The 20,446-nt window shown below is 36.4% G+C and overlaps 1 protein-coding gene and 1 long non-coding RNA gene across 2 annotated transcripts in view; one reads left to right on the top strand and one right to left on the bottom strand.

Annotated features, from left to right (window-relative positions):
• dlgap4b (discs, large (Drosophila) homolog-associated protein 4b) overlaps positions 1-20,446 on the top strand; it is a 192,551-nt gene that overhangs the window by 72,923 nt on the left and 99,182 nt on the right. The window lies entirely within an intron of this gene.
• On the bottom strand, positions 15,810-18,893 carry LOC130230370 (uncharacterized). The gene is made up of 4 exons (XR_008837952.1): positions 18,818-18,893; positions 18,683-18,742; positions 17,935-18,045; positions 15,810-15,966 (listed from the first exon to the last, which is right to left on the bottom strand). It is a non-coding gene; the product is annotated as an uncharacterized LOC130230370 (long non-coding RNA).

Here is a 20,446-nt window from a genome sequence, read left to right as displayed (position 1 = left end):
CAGATGTTGATTGTTTTATTTGGGGGTTGTTTTGTCGGGTCTGGATTGGGTTGTATATGGTGTGTGTGGGTTGTTGTAAAACTTAAATGCTATTTGCGAGAATAAAAATGACATGGGAAAAAATAAGATACAGTGGAACAATAGCGTTGGGATCACTTTCAGAAGGATTGTTCCCAGCTGATGAGTGATAAAACACTGACCGTGGTTTCCTCGTGAGATGGGGCTGGATGTCAAGTGTTTTCCAGAATAAATGAGCTCTTCCTGTGTTTTCTGCTGCCTCCCAAACATCCTGCGCTTCCTGCTAAACCAGGAAGTGTTTGTGTCTCTGACTGATGTGTCTGAGAGAGAAAGAGGCAGAAATAACCGGCTCTGATCAGAGTTTCTGAGATCCGAGCTGTCAGAAGTTTTGCTGCTATAAAAGTCTGCCTTCTGAAAGTGAGCTGCTGGCAGATTTGATGGATCTGATTTGATCGTATGAAGCTTTCGTCGTGTTTCTTTGTTTGGCTGTGATCTGATTTTTGTGTTAGTGTTCACATGCAAATTAAGTATCAGCTTCATAACAAAGTTGATGAATATTAAGTAGTTGTTAATATGTACAGCTGAAGTCAGAATTATTCTAATAACTGATTATAATAACTGGTTTATTTTATCTTTGTCATGATGACAGTAAATAATATTTGACTAGATATTGTTCAAGACACTTCTATACAGCTTAAAGTGACATTTAAAGGCTTAACTAGGTTAATTAGGTTAACTAGGCAGGTTAGGGTAATTAGGCAAGTTATTGTATAACGATGGTTTGTTCTGTAGACTATCAAAATAAAAGGGGCTAATAATATTGACCTTAAAATGTTTTTAAAAAATTAAAGGCTGCTTTATTCTAGCTGAAATAAAACAAACAGGAGAAAAAATATTATCAGACATACTGTGAAAATTTCCTTGCTCTGTTAAACATCATTTAGGAAATATTTAAAAAAGAAAAAAAATGTAAAGGGGGGCGAATATTTCTGACTTCAACTGTATATATGGGTGGTCATATGGTAATTTGGAGTCATTTGGTTTGGAGGAACTTGCTGAACTATTGAAATATTTAGTTTGCAGATATTATAAATTAAATTAAATTATTTATATAAAAAATAAAATATGCTGATTTATATCTAACTAAAATAGGACTGAGAATTGAGAATAAAAATAAAATTAAAATTAAATAAAACATAAATGAAATTAAATATTTAAATTAATTTGAAGATCATAATGTATATAAAAAATGTAATTGCTGAATTTATATCTAACTAAAATATGTTTATTTAGAGGCAATAAAATAACAGACTGAGAATTAAATTAAATTAAATTAAATTAAATTAAAAAGAAATAAAATAATTTTTTTGATAAAATGTTAATTGAAAATAAAATAAAAATTATACCTAATTTAAATAAATTTTGGATGCCGTGGTGGCTCAGTGGTTAACAATGTCGCCTCGCAGCAAGAAGGTCCCTGATTAGACACTTAGTTCAGCTTGTTTGGCACAGAGTCCCGGCTGAGTCAGTTGGCATTTCTATGTGGAGTTTGCATGTTCTCCCCGTGTTGGTGTGGGTTTCCTCCAGGGTGCTCCGGTGTGAATAAGTGTGTATGGGTGTTTCCCAGTACTGGGTTGCGGTTGGAAGGGCATCCGCTGTGTAAAACATGTGCTGGATAAGTTGGCGGTTCATTCCGCTGTGGTGACTCCTGATAAATAAGGGACTAAGCCGAAGGAAATAAATGAAACAAAAAAAAATCTCTAAATCGCTGACTGAAACTAAAACAAAACCAAATAAAAAATAAATCTAGCTTTTAATAAAACTAAAAATATGATGTAGAAGTAGCGCTGGGAATTAAAACTGAATAATTTATCATATAAAATGAGCTCTATTTTTAACATTTGCATTGTGACAATCAGTGGTAATTGTACAAAAGCATCATGATTCAACAGCCGTTTCCTGTTTGATGTGCAAAGATAATTAAAGGAATGAGTTTTCCAGCAATCAGAGCTCATCAATACAAAGAGCCTGATGAGCAACAACAGCAGACATCAGGAGCAAATAAATCCACCCGCTTCTGCTGATCAAGCGACTTTAATGTCTTTATCACTCGCGCTGATTCTTTAATTCGCCAGTATTGATTTTAAATTTAGATCGAGAAATGGAGAGACAGCGGCGAGTGCAAGAAACAGACTCAACGCTTACATTAAAAGCCTTCCAGGAAAACTGGTAACATTTGACTTTAAAGGGCTCCTATTATGCCCTTTTTTACAAGATGTAAAATATGTCCGTGGAGTGTGTAGTGAAGTTTCAACTCAAAAATCCACACAGATAATGTTTCATAGCTCTTAGAATCGGCCCCTTTAAGCCTTTGATTCTAATTGTGCTGTATTGGTGACTGTCGCTTTAAATTCAAATGAGACTGTGCTTTGTTCAAAAGAGGGCGGAGCTAATAAGCATAACAAGTGTAAACAAAATGCTTGCTAATTTTTATTTCTCTTTTGAAATTAAAGAGATGGTTGAACTAAATACATACTGCAACTCAGTAATTCACTCAAAACTCCATTTCTGATTCATTCATTCATTCATTCATTCATTCATTTTCCTTCAGCTTAGTCACTTTATTCATCAGGGGTCGACACAGTGGAATGAACCGCCAACTACTCCAGCATATTTTTTACACAGCGGATGCCCTTCCAGCTGCAAGCCCAGTGCTGGGAAACACCCATACACACTCATACACTATGGCCAATTTAGTTCATCAGTTCCCCTATAGCGCATGTGTTTGGAACTGTGGGGGAAAGCAGAGCACCCGGAGGAAACCCACACCAACACGGGGAGAACATGCAAACTCCATACAGAAATGCCAACTGACCCAGCTGTGACTCGAACCAGCGACCTTCTTGCTTTGAGGCCACAGTGCTAACCACTGAGCCACTGTACCACCTCCCTCACTGAGAAGTGGATAAAAATATGAATATGAACAATACTGAGAAATAAGTAAACTCTTGCAGTGCTTAAATAATTCAATCAGTGTTAACATAACGTACAGTACAAAGACCATGCATTATTAGAGTTACTGTAAGAGGCATTGGTGTGTGTGTGTGTGTGTTTGTGTGTGTGCGTGTGCGTGTGTGTGTGTGATGACCTTTATATCTGTGTGTCAGAGTGAATCACATCAGTGGATCTACAGAGACTCAACTGCACATCCAGGTCCATCACTCACACTGAACTAATAAACAGTTGACGTCAAATTTATTCGCCCTCCTGGGAATTTCTTCTTCAAATATTTACTCTAATATTTTTTCTTCTGGTGAATGTGTTGTTTTATTTCGGCTAAAATAAAAGCAATTTTTAATTTTCATTCATTCATTCATTCATTCATTTTCTTTTCAGCTTAGTCCCTTTATTAATCAAGAGTCACCACAACGAAATAAACCACCAACTTATCCAGCATATGTTTTACACAGCAGATGCCCTTCCAGCTGCAACCCATAACTGGGAAACACCCATACCCAGTCATTCACACTCATACACTATGGACAAGGCTTACCCAATTGCCCTATAGAGCATGTGTTTGGACTGTGGGGGAAACCGGAGCTCCCGGAGGAAACCCACGCCAACACGGGGAGAACATGCAAACTCCACACAGAAATGCCAACTGACCCAGCTGAGGCGCAAACCAGCATCCTTCTTGCTGTGAGGTGATTGTGCTACCCACTGTGCCACCGTGGCGCCCTCTAGTCTTTAATTTTTCTTTAAAGCAATATTTGTTTTGGATTGTCTACAGCAGTGGTTCTCAAAGTATGGGTCGGGACAAAGAGTGGGTGGTCGCTTGGTGATTTCCCAAAATCAAATTCATTTAATTAAACTATTAGAATCACATATTTTATCCATAACCTCAGAACAAAATAGTAGTTAATAGTTACATTTAAAAAACAACATGCAAATAAAAGTCGTCAGTCTTTCGAGTTATTTATTTTTTGCGACCCCTGGGGGGTGATTATGTTATATTAAAGACACAGCACATTGATTTTTTGGCATTAGGTTAAACTTTCTGACTGCTTTACGGCACTCACGTACATTAAAAATAAATACAGGCTATAACTGAACATGGAGGATGGTCTCCGAGTGGCGTTCTTCAAAATGAAATGACAAATAGACTTGGGCCTATTGGTATGTGTGCACCGTTGTGTGTAAGATTTGTGTATTTACAACCACCTCAGAGTATATTGAGAGTATTTTTTGCTATTTCTGCACAGAATTTTGTTAAAAATCTGTGGATTTCTGCTGAATTATTTTGGGAGTATCTTATTATAGGGAATAAGAAATAAAACCTTTTAACCTTTTATTTAATGTTTACAATGCAAATTCAATTAGATGCACTTTATTTGGTAAATAAAGCAAGTCTCTCATATAATATCTCTACTAAAAGATAGAAAATATTACTGTACACACTGTATTGTAAATAAATCATATAAATATTTTCATATTAGTCAATAATATTACTGTAATTAATTTAAAAACTGAATAAATATAGATTTACACACATTTACACAAGTAAATAAACAGGAAATCGTGTGGGCCTAGTCATGAGTTACTGCATTGTAATTTTGGGGTGACAGGCTGAAAAGTTTGGGAAACCTTGGTATACAGAGCAAACCACTGTTATACATTAACTTGCCCAATTACCCTAACTTGTTTAATTAACCTAGTTAAGCCTTTAAATGTCTCTTTAAGCTAAGTACTAGTATCTTGAAACATATCCAGTCAAATATTATGTGCTGTCATCATGGCAAAGATAAAATCGCAATCGCAAAGCCCTACATAGGATTGTGCGAACTGCTATTCACGTAGTAGGAGGTGAGCTTCCCTCCCTCTATCTACACCAGGCGGTGCATGAGGAAAGCCATGAGAATCATCAGCGACTCCAGCCACCCAATCCATAGACTTTTCTCTTTGCAGCATCCGGTCACGCACCAGCCGACTGAAGGAAAGTTTCTTCCCTCAGACTATTATGGCTCGTTTCCACTGACTGGTACGGTACGGTACGGTTTGGTACTGGTCACCTTTATCAGGCTTGCGTTTCCACTAACAAGGGTACCCTTTTGGTGGGCGTGGTGTATGACAGAAAGTTTCAGTCGACGTCATTCTCGCTCGAGGAAATGTCTACAATAAAGCTGTACGGGTCATTCACATATCATATGAGAAGCACTTCTCACAACACAGATGCTTTACACACATAAATACTTGTGTGGAAATGTTTATTACTAACTCTCAATGAACATGAGTAGATTATAACTGCAGATCAATGACAGGGTGAAACAGCCTCCTGTAACGTCTGTAATTATATTAAATAACTAAATAAATGAACATATATAAACACATACAGCCCCTTACAGTGTCCGATATGTTACCAACTACAGAAGAACTACACACAGCAGACATTTCGTCAATATTTAGGTTCAAAACAACACAAAATATAGCCTACAGTCAGTGTAAACCTCTCATCTGTGTCTGTAATCTTCAGCAGCACATGTAGCCTCTGTTAGACAGTAATTCCGTCATTCCCGGTTCATAATAGTTCAAAAGGTGAAGATAATAAGCTAGTTATCCATGGCATTTTGTTCATGTTTGCTGAATAAATAATGTGCTCCTTTTTTTCCAGCTTCTCCTTTGTTTCTTCACGCTTCACTCTCGTGTTTGTCAGTATCTGACAGGATCGGGTTTCAAAAGCACGTCAATAATCAAGCGCAGGTTATTATCCTCAGCAAGAAAGCGAAACCGCTCGCGCCTGAGACTGGCTCGTAAAAAACTACGGGGCACAGGGTAAATCTGCTCTTCTTCTTGGATTTGTGGCTGTTCATCAAGACGACGACAAGGTTTGTTTGAGCCCAGATTGACCATGGCTCGTTATTATATATATATATCATTCCGCTATAATCTCTCGCTGTGTTTTTTTAAACATGGCGGGTTTTTTGTTTTCATTCTGGCTTGTTGCGTAAGCGAATGACGTATCTCTGTAAACCAATAGCGTTCAGCTGCGCGTGTGGCTTCGCCTTTTGGTACCCTTTCTCGTGTTTGGTACCCTTTCGAAAGGGTGCCGAAAAACGGTTCGGTTCGGTACGCTTTTATTTTCGTTTCCACTGTCAAAAAGCGTACCGAACCGTTTTTCGGTTTGCGTTTTTGAACCGTTTGTGTACCAAAACGAACCGTACCGTACCACTTAGTGGAAACGGGCCATTAGGCTGATGAACACTTAACACACCCCACACAAACTCTTCCACACCCCTCACTGCACACCATCAATATGTAGCATGCACTGCACTTAAACCAATGCATACTTAAAACAATACTGCCTACAACGATGTGCACATCTACTCATTGTACACATCGCTGTCAACACTGCCAATTTTACAGTGTCCTGTTTTGAGTATGCTGTTGTATGCTGTAGTATTTTGCACTGTCTGTATTCTGCACTGTCTGGACCCAGCACCTAAGCTTTTCACTCATCATAGCACACGTGCTGCTGATGATGTGACAATAAAATTGATTCGATTTGATTTGATAAAAGAAATCAGTTATTAGAAATGAGTTATTAAAACTATTGTGATTAGAAATGTGCTGAACAAAGTCTTCTTTGCGTTGAACAGAAATTGGGAATAAAATATACAGGGGGGCTAATAATTCTGACTTCAGCTGTATTCCTAGCATGAGGGAGAATAGCTGTTGATGTATTGTGGACGGTGCAGAGCTAAAGAGCAGAGCTGAAGTGAATGTTCCAGCATGGATTGAGACAAATGATTCTCTCCATGTGTTTTGTCACGGACTCCTTCAGCTTGATCTGAGCGCTTTGTGGAAATAACCACATTATCCTCAGCACAAGCACTCTGTCAGCCTGTGTGTGTGTGTTTATATGTGTGAGAGATGGAGCAGATGTGTGTTTTACTGCTTGTGACAGTGGCTTTAGGGTGCAGCGTGTTGAATTCGGTTTGTTTGAGTTTGACGGAGAAACTAAACACCAGTCAAATATTCTCTCTCTCTCTCATCTCCCATTCCATCCGTTCATTCATCCACCTGCTGTTCCATCCATACATCCCTACATCTACCGTTCTATCCACTCATCCATCCATCTATCCATCCATCTAATGTGTCATCCTACCATCTACCAGTCTGTTAATCCATTTTCTATTTAATCCATCTATCCATCCATCCATTGACTGTTTTATCCATCTATCCATTCATCTGTCCATCCATCTACTGTTTCATCCTTCTATCTATCAATCCATCCATTCGTTTTCTGTTTTATCCATCTATCTATCTGTCCATCCATCTAATGTTTTATCCATCCATTCATCATCTGACCATCTAATGTTTCATCCATCCATCCATCCATCCATCATCCATCTATTCATCCATCCATCTATCCATCCATCCAGCCACTGTTTCATCCCATCCATCCATGCATCTACTGTTTCATCCTTGCATCTATCAATCCATCCATTTATGTTTCCTCCATCTATCTGTCTGTCTATCTGTCCATCCATCTAATGTTTTACCCATTCACCCATCTGATCTATCCATCCATCCATCCATCCTTCCAATGTTTTATCTATCCATCCAAACATCTACTGTTTCATCTTATTCATCCATTCATCCTTCCATCCATGCATCCATCTACTGTTTCATCCTTCCATCTATAAATTCAACCATCCATCTTCTGTTTCATCCATCTATCTATCCATCCATCTAATGTTTTATCCATACATCCATCTGATCTATTCATCCATCCATCCATCCATCCATCCATCCAATGTTTTATCCATCCATCCAACCATCTATTGTTTCATCCTTCCATCTATAAACTCACCCATCCATCTTCTGTTTCATCCATCTATCCATCCATCCAACCATCTGTTTTATTCAACCATCCATTCATCCAACCATCTATGGTTCATCTCATCCATCAATCCTTTCATCCTTCCATCTATAAATTCACCCATCCATCTTCTGTTTCATCCATATATCTATCCATCCATCCATCCAACCATCTTCTGTTTTATTTATCCATTATTCCAACCATCTACTGTTTCATCTCATCATCCATCTATCCATTGGTGCATCCATCTAATGTTTCATCCTTCCCTTATCAATCCATCCATCTTCTGTTTCATCCATTTATCTATCCATTCATCCATCCATCCATCCATCCATCCATCCATCCATCCATCCATCCATATACTGTTTTATTCATCCATCTATTCGATCATCCACTGTTTCATCTCATCCATCTATTTATCTATCCATCCATGCATCCATCTTCTGTTCCATCCTTCCATCTATCAATTCATCCATCCATCTTCTGTTTCATCCATCTATCCATCCATCCATCCATCTACTGTTTTATCCACCCATCCATCCATCCATCCATCCGTCTACTGTTTTATCCACCCCTCCATCCATCCATCCGACCATCCAATGTTTCATCCATCCATTCAACATCTGCAATTTTATTTGTCCATCCATCTATCTAATGTTTTATCCATCCATCCATCCATCCATCCATCCATTCATCCATCAGACCATTTACTGTTTTGTCCATCCTTCCATCCATCTATGTACTGTTTTATCGATCATCCATCCATCTTTCCATCCATCTTCTGTTTTATTCATCCATTTATCTGACCATCTACTGTCTTATCCATCCTTCCAATTCTGTCATTCAGACGAGCATCTTCACCTGTAGAGCTGCGAGGGCCAGATTAGCCCACTCAAAACAAATGTTCACTTGATAAACACAAAAGTACTTGATGGGAAACAGTCCATAGAGAATAAACAGTGAGTGGAGTCTGCCATTAGTCAATAAACTCTCCGTAAACACAGCAGGAGTGGAGATGATCACAGACCATTCAGCGTTCAGGAGCTACTGAAACTGTTTTCTTCTCTTTCTTTTGGACGTGACTGGAGGTGATGATGTCTGACTGAGTGAGCTGGTCGCTTTGTAAATTAGTCCATCCATTTTCATTAGTTTAACCCATTCATGCTTCAGCTGGGAATAGATAGACTGCCAGGGTAATTTGCCAACCCATTACCTTTTTTCTCCATCATGTTTACTCTAAATTCAACACGTTATAGTAGATGTCTTTGTAAAATTTTTCAATAAGTTTGGACACTTTTATTTTAAGTAACAATTCACACTATTTACTACTGGGTTAAACTTATTGCAGTACGTGTGTGTGTGTCTGTGTGTGTGTGCGTGTGTGTGTGTGTGTGTGTGTGTGTGTGTGTGCGCGTGCGTGCCTGCGTGCGTGCGTGCGTGCGTGGGTGTGTGTGCGTGTGTGTGTGTGTGTGCGTGTGTGTGTGTGTGTGTGTGTGTGGTTAAACTTCAGCATGAGGACATATTACAGGCTATTGTGGGGGATTGACCCACCCTAATTAACGCTTGATCCCCCTGAAGGATGTCAAAACAAGATGTATAGGGGGTCAGTGCTTTAATATTGAGAAATATTTCACTCTGATCTGTATTTTAAATAATATTGTTAATAATTAAAATAATAGATCATATAAATCTACATCTGACTACCCCTATAACGGGTCAAACCATTGTGAATGCATAATCACTCCAATCAAATAATAGACAGTACAAACATCCATTTGACAACCCCTAGAACAGTTCATACCATTGTGAAGGCATAATCACGGCAATCAAATAATATATTATACAAATATATATTTGACCACCCCTATAATGATTCATACCATTGGGAATGCATAATCACGCCAATCTAATAATAGATTATATAAATATACAGATTATTTAAATATACATTTGACCACCCCTATAATGGTTTATACCATTGTAAATGCATAATCACGCCAATCAAATAATAGATAGTACAGACATCCATTTGACCACCCCTAGAACGGTTCATACCATTGTGAATGCATAATCACGGCAATCAAATAATAAAAAATATATCAATATACATTTGACCACCCCTATAATGGTTCATACCATTGTGAATGCATAATCACGCCAATCTAATAATAGATTATATCAATATACATATGACCCCCCCCCCAATAATGATTTATACCACTGTAAATGCATACAGTGTATATAATAGTCCTATAATGGGTCAAACCATTGTGAATGCATAATCGTGCCAACCAAATTAAAGATAATATAAACATTTGACCACCCATATACCGGTTTATACCATTGTGAATGCATAATCCCGCCAGTCAAATAATAGACTATATAAATATGCATTTGACCACCCATATAATGGGTCAAACCACTGTGAATGCAGAATCACGCCAATCAGTCTATTAGTGAAACTGGCAGGTTTAGAGCACCAATAGAGCATCGTAAGTGTTCATAGGGCTTTGTTTTCTCGTAAAATAGGTTTTGGTATCTACATTTATCCAGAAAGTTTGATCAAATTTGATGCATAGTTTGTAGTTTGACCTACAGTAACATCTGAAATAGCTAATCAGAGGATACTGTAAGTCAGATAACTCTAAATATCCCTCAAAACGCTGAAAACCTAAATACTTTTTTATTAATAAACTAGATGTAATTAAAAATAAATACATAAAAAATGAGTGAAGCATGTGTTATAGAAACTAACTGAAATAGTTGACCCCCTTGATCGTCAATGACTCCAGATGTGTGTATGTGTAGGTTAAACTCCAGCAGTGTGTGTATGTGGATTCACTGACAGCAGGAGTGGACATGTGTCTGATCTCTCAGCATTTAAACCCTCTGTGAAGAGCACAAGCTGAAGGCAGAATCATTCATTCACAGCATGCAGAGCTCATTCATCCCGCTAAACGTGCTGCTGCTGTTCGCTTTCATCTGATTATATTGGATTTGAAACCTGTAGATGGGTTGCTGTACCTGCTATTGCGCTTGCAAACAACACTAAATGCGCTAAATCAGAGGTAGAAGGTCATTTTCACACACAGTTGACGTTGAAGCCTCTTGTGATTTTCTTTTTCAAATATTTCCCTAATGATGTTTAACAGAGCAAGGAATTTTTCACAGTATTTACTATAATATTTTTTATTCTGGAGAAAGTCTTATTTATTTAATTTTGACTAGAATAATTTTAATTATTTATTTATTTTAAACCATTTTAAGGTCAATATATATAGCCCTCCTTCAGCAATATTTGTTTTGGATTGTCTCCAGAACAAACCACTGTTATACAATGACTTGCCTAATAACCCTAACTTAGCCTAATGAACCTAGTTAAGCCTTTAAATGTCACTTTAAGCTGAGTATAAGTATCTTAAAAGAATATCTAGTCAAATATTATGTGCTGTCATCATGGCAAAGAGAAAATAAATGAGTGTAACACTTTATTTTGATGGTCCATTTGAGTATTAGTAGACTGTCTGTTTAATATCTGCTGATACTGCTCCTTCAACAGACATTTAACTAACAATAAGAAACTTTGCAAGTACATGTCAATTTATACTAACCCCAACCCCAACCCTATCCCCAACCTAACAGTCTACTTAAAATCTAATGAGGTTTAGTTGGCATGTAGATGCAATGTAACTTAATTCAACAAATGGGTTATTAAAATAAAGTGTGACCGAAATCAGTTATTAGAAATGAGTTATCATTTATATTATGTTTAGAAATGTGCTGAAATAAAATCTTCTCTCCATTAAACAGAAATTTTGGAATTAAATATACATTGGGGATATTAGAATTACTAATAATTCAGGAGGGCTAATAATTCTGACTTCAACTGTATCATATTTTGGAAGCACGTCTGAAAATGAGTTTGGGTTTGTTTGTTTGTTTGTTTGTTTGTTTGTTTGTTTGTTTGTTGTTAAAATGCATGGAAGCAACAGCTGATTTGTGCCAGATATCTGTGGAAAGAAATGCAGCGTGTAAATTCACAGGTGTTTTGGATAAAATATTAAAATGAAGGAAATACTTTTTGCTCAATTCTACAGTGCAAAACTGTTGCGTTTACATGAATTTTTCATTTGCATTTATTTATTTTACAATTATTATAATAATTTATTTTATTTTATATGATGTTTCCTGACATTAATATTATTTATTATTTATTGCATAAACTCTTCTTGAATAAATATAGGACTACTTAACACAAGCAAATTTGTGAGTTCAGAAAAATAAATCAAAATCACAGGAAAAACAAGATTATTTTTTTATCTTGCTGACAGATACTTTCTCTTATTTAAGCATAAATTAGCTTAATTTTGATGTTTGTTTTTTTCAGAATGCAAGACTTTATTCAGTCATAATGCTTCCCTAATAAATATATCTTTATTACTTAAAGTGTATTTTATCTTGTTTTAAATACCTAATAGTTGTTAATATCAAGACACTGTTGTACTTTTACTTAAGACAAAACTTAACAATAGGTTTTGTTTTCTGTAATAATTATCCAAATTTATTTAGTTTATCTTTTAAATATATTAGATTGAAATCAGATTTGAATTATTATTATTATTATTATTATTGTTATTGTTATTATTATTATTATTATTATTATTATTATTATTATTATTATTATTATTATTATTATTATTATTATTATTATTAGGCGATGCAGTGGCGCAGTAGGTTGTGCTGTCGCCTCACAACAAGAAGGTCACTGTTTCGAGCCTCGACTGGGTCAGTTGGCATTTCTGTGTGGAGTTTGCATGTTCTTCCTGCTTTCGCGTGGGTTTCCTCCGGTTTCCCCCTAAGTCCAAAGACATGTGGTATAGGGGAATTGGAAAGGCTAAATTGTCCATAGTGAATGTGTGTGAATGAGTGTGTATGAATGTTTCCCAGAGATGGGTTGCAGCTGGAGGGGCATCTGCTGCGTAAAACATGTGCTGGATAAGTTGGCGGTTCATTCTGCTGTGAGTCTATTTGTACTATCCCATATTAATAAAGGGACTAAATCGAAAAGAAAATGAATGAATTATTTGTGATTATCATTATTTAGGGAAAAGGGAAAACAAGTTTCTAATCAGCCAATCACATGGCAGCAACTCGATGCATTTAGGCATGTAGACATGGTCGAGACGATCTGCTGCATTTCAAAGCGAGCACCAGAATTGGGAAGAAAGGGGATTTAGGTGACTTTAAACATGGCGTGGTTGTTGGTGCCAGACGGGCTGGGCTGAGTATTTCAGAAACTGCTGCTCTACTGGCACAACCATCTCTAGAGTTAATTATGTAGTAGGTTAAATTGGACAATAGAAGATTGGAAAAATGTTGCCTGGTCTGATGAGTCTCGATTTCTGCTGCAACATTTGGATGGTCGGGTCAGAATTTGACATCAACAACATGAAAGCATGGATCCATCCTGCCTTGTATTAACAGCTCAAGTTGGTGTTGGAGGTGGTGTAATAGTGTGGGGGATATTTTCTTTGCACATTTTGGGCTCATTAGTACCAGTTGAGCATCGTGTCAACACCACACCTCAGGCCTACCTGAGTATTGTTGCTGACCATGTCCATACCTTTATGACCACAGTGTCACTATCTTCTGATGGCTACTTCCAGCAGGATAAAGCACCATATCAGAAAGCGTGAATCATCTCAGACTGGTTTCTTGAACATGACAATGAGTTCACTGTACTCAAGTGGGCCCCCAGTCACCAGATCTCAATCCAATAGAGCACCTTTGGGATGTGGTGGAACGGGAGATTTGCATCATGGATGTGCAGCTGACAAATCTGCAGCAACTGCGTGATGCTATCATGTCAATATGGAGCAAAATCTCTGAGGAATATTTCCAGTATCCTTGTTGAATCTATGCCACGAAGGATTAAGGCAGTTCTGAAGGCAAAAGATTGTCTAACTAGGTACTAGTAAGGTGTACCTAATAAAGTGGCCAGTAAGTGTATAAACATACTATACATATAAACATAGCATAAAAATAAAAGGCATGCTTTTGAATAATTTTCAATGCAGTTCAAGACAAAAGAAATACTAAAAAGGCCATTTATTTCAATGCGCTACTTTAAACATTTTGTTTTTCCATTGCAAACCAACTTGGTTGGTATGTCTGCCAGTGCGCCGTATTCGTTTCAAATCTTCTCCCAAAAAATACACTGCGTCGGCTTACAAACTGCGGGAATGGTGATATTTTTGTCCAGCGCAGGTTGAATTTCAGTGCACTAGATTGCAGTCAGCCCTATCCTATTGCTGCTTGTATTATACACAACATGAGACTCAATCACACTCGGATTCAGACTCCATTTTGGCTCCAGCCCCGCGGGACGCCTGCAGAACGCAGCTGAGATGTGGGACAGAGGCGCTTTTGAGGATACAAGCCTCACTATTACAGAAAAAGCCCTGGAGACTCCATGCATGAGCGCAGAGATCACAATAAAAGAGCAGAATGATGCATCACCTCACCGTTCCCTGCGGAGAAGATGCAGAAAGAGGAAACTGAAGCTCATTTTGGGTTTTATGATGTTTTATTCAATTCAAGATTATAGTAAATTGAATCCGAGTCAGTTCAGTTTTCAGTTTCAGTTTAGTTTAGTTCAGTTCGGTTCAGTTCAGTTTAGTTCAGTTCAGTTCAGTTCAGTGTGGTTTAATATTCACTGCTGAGAGTCCAAACACTGAAGAGCAATCCATCGCTGCGCAGCTCCACAGATCCCAAACCATGCAAGCCAGTGGCGACAGCGGCGAGGAAAAAACTTCACCAATTGGTGAAAGTGAAGATTTAAAAACCTTGAGAGAAACCAGGCTCAGTTGGGCACGACCATTTCTCCTCTGGCCAAACGTCTTGTGCAGAGCTGCAGTCAAGGCGCCGCAGGCTGGAGAATGCTGGACGTCAGCGAAGACTTGGCTGTCCCTGGAGTGTCAGAGGAATCAGACGCATGCTCTCCACTCCTCCATAACCACCACAGCAGCTGCTCAGGATACGGCCTGGTCCGGGATTATGGAAACCTTGGGATCCTCTCTTCGGAGGTCTTGGATCGCATCAGTGGCGCTGCATAATCTCTGGGGGCCTCGGGAGGAGTATCCCCAGGTGGAAAAAGAGAATAATTAGTGTAGCTGCTGTTCATAGTGTATATAAGCGAGATGCATGAAGCAGGTTCATGCATCATACACTGTAAAAAATAACGGGTGAAATATACGGTAAAATACCGGCAGCTGTGGTTGCCAGAAGTTCACCGTAAAATATAAGGTTGCAACGTGCAATGCTTTACAGAATACTTTTTGATGATCTGTAAATTTTACAGTTGAAAACTGCTGTATGTTTACAGTAAATTTCTGTTAAATAAAACAAATGTATGGTAAACATGTTTACAGTAAATTACTTTAAAAATAGCAGTCGTAAGTGTAAATTCCTTTACAGTAAACTACTGTGTATAATAAATATACTGTAAAACTAACTACATTCTATTTCCGTAATAAACATAAAACAACTGTATTAAATATAATAGTATTTTATTGTAAAGTTCAGTTTTACAGAAAATTACCGGCAGCTGTGGTTGCCAGAACTTTACCGTAAAAAACACGGTAAAACACAAAAGACATTACAGTTGTTTGCCACAGATTTTACAACAATCAATCAGGTTTTTGAAATTGCAAAATGAACTAGTAAATACAGTCTATAGCAACTGAAGGCACAAACTATAATTATTAGATTTTAATGAAACTACATACAGGGACTGTGTTAAAACAGTTTGAGCTGATCCAATAACTTGACCAGTGTACTCACAAAGGCGTGTTGATGTTGGAAATAAAATGTGTCCATATTTAAAAGTAAGGATAATCAATGAAGACATATACTGTACATCCATCAGGGCTGCTTGCTCTGGTTGAACAATAGTATTGAGCCCACACTTGACGGAAGACACAGGACTGTGTATGTTCCAAACTTGAAATGTAGTACTGCTTGAAGTCTTGCATGTAGTCACTATTTCAATATGGACTGGCATGATCTCTCTGCAGAAAACAGACACAAAGACAAGTTAGTTCAAGAGAAATATGCTTGAACTGAAATAAACTTAGTCTTCTTTTCTTTAATTGATTACCAATGAACTGCACACAAGCAACACCATAGAATTTTGTAGGCCACTTTAATAATAAATACAATAATTAATAATCAATATTAGGGCAAAAGATTGAAATAGACACATCTCAGCACTGAGCTATCATAAGTATTTGCTTCACTCTGTCAGCTTGGAGCCTAAATTCAACAATTCACACAATTTGTACTAAATCATCAGATAGGAGTCATCAGATACAATCCTAGTCATTCTTACAAAAAAATACACTAAAGTTTTCTAGGTTGAGTAATTGCTATAACTATAATAAAATAATTGTTTTTAAAAATATATATTTGTAGAAAAACTAGTTTAAATATAAAGTTGATAAAATATTTACATTGTGTGCCATTTTTGCTTTAAACTGCAATTAAAGATCTGTGTTGACAGTACATTTTTCAAAAGAGTATACAAACATCATTGTCTGCTATAAAGAGTCTTTTACTTTATCTTTTATTCCAAACCATTATTTTTAGTGTGTGGTCATAATTTAAGGGACAGTTGAACAAACAATGAAAATTTTGTCATTAATTACTCACCTTCATGTTGTTCTAAAACCTTAAGACTTCTGTCCATCTTCAGAACACAAATTATTATTATTTTTATTTAATCTAAGAGCTCTTTCTGATCCTCCCACAGATAGCAATGCTCCTTGTGTGAAGCAATGATAATACTTTTGGGAAACATTTTCAACAACACTTCTGATGTATAACATGGTACACTGGGAGCATTACCCAGTGTATATCATAACACCAGTTACATCATCATAACATTTTTATTTAACTACTGATTACATGTACTTATTAAGGGAGGATAAGAAAGTTCTTGGACTAAATATAAAATATATTTTTGTGTGTTTAAAAGATGAACAAAGGTCTTTCGTTTTTAGAACTACATGAACATAATAACAGAATTTTCTTTTTTAGATGAACCATTCCTTTAATGCATTATGCTAATATATTATTATAATCACAGTGTTGCAGGTATTGTTAATGCTGTTCTGTTGTCAACTATTGTTGTTTATTGATATAAAATTTGATGGTAAACACTATAATCTAAAGTTGTAAAATGATGTTAATAGACAAAAAAATCGATTAACTCGAGGAAATCATGTGGCAAAGTAAAAGTATTTATTAATATACTTTTTAGGGCGACATGGTAGCGCAGTGGGTAGCACGATCGCCTCACTGCAAGAAAGTCGCTGGTTTGAGTCCCGGCTGGGTCAGTTGGCATTTCTGTGTGGAGTTTGCATGTTCTCCCTACGTTCGCGTGGGTTTCCTCCGGGTGCTCCGGTTTCCCCCACAGTCCAAACACATGCGGTATAGGTGAATTGGGTAAGCTAAATTGTCCGTAGTGTATGAGTGTGTATGGGTGTTTCCCAGTGATGGGTTGCAGCTGGAAGGGCATCCGCTGCGTAAAACATATGCTGGATAAGTTGGCGGTTCATTCCGCTGTGGCGACCCACAATAAAGGGATTAATATAGGGACTAAGTTAAAAAGAAAATGAATGAATAAATATACTTTTTACGCTTTGATTAATTCACATTTTAAAACATGAATTAAATTAATAGTTTTACAATTGTCTATTTATTTGTCCATTTAAATGGTAATTTATATAAATTTTTATGCTTCAATTATTAAATTGATAATTTGCTTCTTCATTTTATTTCTGACCAGCACTCCTGCTCCTCTATATAAATACACCTACTGTAGCTAAAACATAAATGCACCATTTATTTAATTTGTGTATTTATACTGTGTATCTTTTTTTAATTACAAAAATGAAATGATGAAATAACAATTTTTATCACCCACGACTGCTTGAGTCTACCTCGCATTTGTTACACCATACTATAACACTGCTTACCATCAATTATCCTTAAGACTGGCGTCTGACTGGGTCCAGACTTGACTGAAGAGAGGTCTCTTACACACAGGATACAATGTTCAGAAAACCGGAACTTTTAGAAGGTCCTCTCTGTGAACAGGGGAAAAGAAACAAAAAAGGAACAATTCTAACATTAATAGTTATTAAATAAATATAACTAATTTTAGCATTTACACAATAGTTACAGTAAATATTGCTGCAGTTTCGAAATATTGAGCAGTTTGTGTTATTTCCAACTCAAAAGAATAATAATAATAATGTAAACAATGTACATAAATATAATACAATTTAGCTGAGATTTTCTTTACTCTTTTTTTTTTTTAAACACAAACAAACTTTACTAAGATGACAATGTGATGAATGTGTGGTAATATTGTTCTGTAAATGTGCAAGACAACTTTAGCAATATAATTTTTTATTATTTTTTAAAAGCTAGCATAAAATTAAGTTAAATATAAACTAAAATAAAATTACACTTCAGTTGAGATCAAGCATAAAAATCTGTTTTGAGATTGTAAATTAGGACAATCCACTGCTATACAAGGAAAGATTGGAAACACGTTTGGTTAATAAAATACTCTTTTAATGAAAGGTAATTTTAGTTCTACAATTTTGTGATACCAACAGAGTAAGGTTAGTTGAGCAACTGACCAAACAGTAGCATGTATGATCTGACAAATTGATGCATGGCAGTTAATTTAAAAGCTTATAATTTATATGTACTCACTGAAGCTTAGAGCCTGGCCACACCCCGTTTCTGCAAAGTTGGAAGCACCGAATTGCCCATCTGTGTAAGGTAAAGCAAGAGTTAAATAGGTTATTAGTACTTTTAAATTGATGTTTAATAATCAACAAAACTTACCCAAATTTATACTTGAAAGGTCTCTTATCCAAATAGAGACTTGTCAGGAAAAGAGAATCCTTGTTTTCAAACTCTGGCAGACATAAGAAAATATATTGTCCTAAATAAGACAAAAATGTTTCAAGCATATCTTTCACTCTTTTAAAAGCAGTATGCACACTACATGTACTAAATAAATGGCTACATTTAGGGAAAAACAACAGCTGTGCTTCACAAGCCGCTCAACAAGTTCAACACAACACATACCGTTATTGCAGCAACCAAAGTTGCAATCCTGATCTCTTTCCATTGTTTCCTGATGAACTTTAGTGTTGCTGTTCAATAAAGTGGATACAACAAAAATGTCTCATTAAAAGTGAATTTTTTTAAAAAATAAACATTATTAAAAAAAAAGTATTAATTAACACTTTTTGTCCAGAAATGTGTTTCCTTGAAGTCATCATCTAGTGAAGGTTGAATGCAGTGCCTGAAATGTGTTAGAAGATAAAAGCTTTAATTTTACACAATATGCAATATTTAGCTTATAGAATGTGTTTACACATGCTGTTTTGTGTAAAAATAATTACATAAATATTCTCAAGTGTTTAGTTTACTTACTTTTACGTAGATTCTTAGATTTTAGCAATCCCACCAGTCATTAACTTAATCTGAAGTGTCACAATAATCACTGAAAAAAAGGTGTCTGGAAAGCATTTTCCAAAAGGTTTATTAAACTACGCATGTAATCAGCCAAACACTCTGAACTCCTTGCTAGTACCAGAATATTTTGAAATAAAAAAATTAATTAATAATCATTATAAATGCCAAAATCATAAGCATATAACACTATGTGCAGGGAGTATAATGAATTTGTTTTGTAACATCTTTAGAAAAATAAATTTAGTATATAAATTTGCTCTTTCCCTCAATGAAAACTAGAAAAAAAATGGAACAAATGCAGCCTTTAACAAAAATGTCTGTTACATTGTACTTTTAACAAAATCTGGAATAAGCCAGTTTACCAATTAAACAAAAACAATGCTCAATAAAACATTATCATTAACCCAAATACTAAAAGCGTACTTTCTTTGTTGGTGGTTAACAGATAAGGTAAACTGAAAACTCAGTTAGTGGTGTATACGTGTTGTGTTAACACTTCAAATGATGTGAACTGAAAGTCCATATTTAACATGCCTCTCTCCACTCATGATCTGAGAGATCTGCAATGAGTGTGAGGACTCTTGGATTCACTGTTAGCTGTTTCTTGTTTTTCTTAGTTTCCACTTTTGTGCCCTTCTTGTGCCACAGTCATGTGACGTTAATTCGGTTGTTACAGATTGTGAAGATGACTGATAAGCCGACGAGTCTCTGTACAAGTCACTAATTGTGCTTTCTGTGAAATGTTTGTGTTTCCGTGACATGTGGGAGGTAAAGGAAGATTTAACTTTAAAAGCATCTGTGCATCCTCTTACTGGACAACTCACAACACGTCCTTCTACAATGTGGTCTTTCAAGTGTGCTATTAGAGATTTAGCATCTTCACACTGTCGATCACATAACGCCATTGCACATTTAATAGGCATAACATCTGTCCCGACAGCAACGTTAACAGGCGCATTTACGTTATGTTTTCTGTAAAAATGAGCCTTA

Source organism: Danio aesculapii, chromosome 6, assembly GCF_903798145.1.
Source record: "Danio aesculapii chromosome 6, fDanAes4.1, whole genome shotgun sequence".
In the NCBI taxonomy this organism is placed as follows: domain Eukaryota; kingdom Metazoa; phylum Chordata; class Actinopteri; order Cypriniformes; family Danionidae; genus Danio; species Danio aesculapii.
This window is presented reverse-complemented; position numbering and strand designations above follow the sequence as displayed.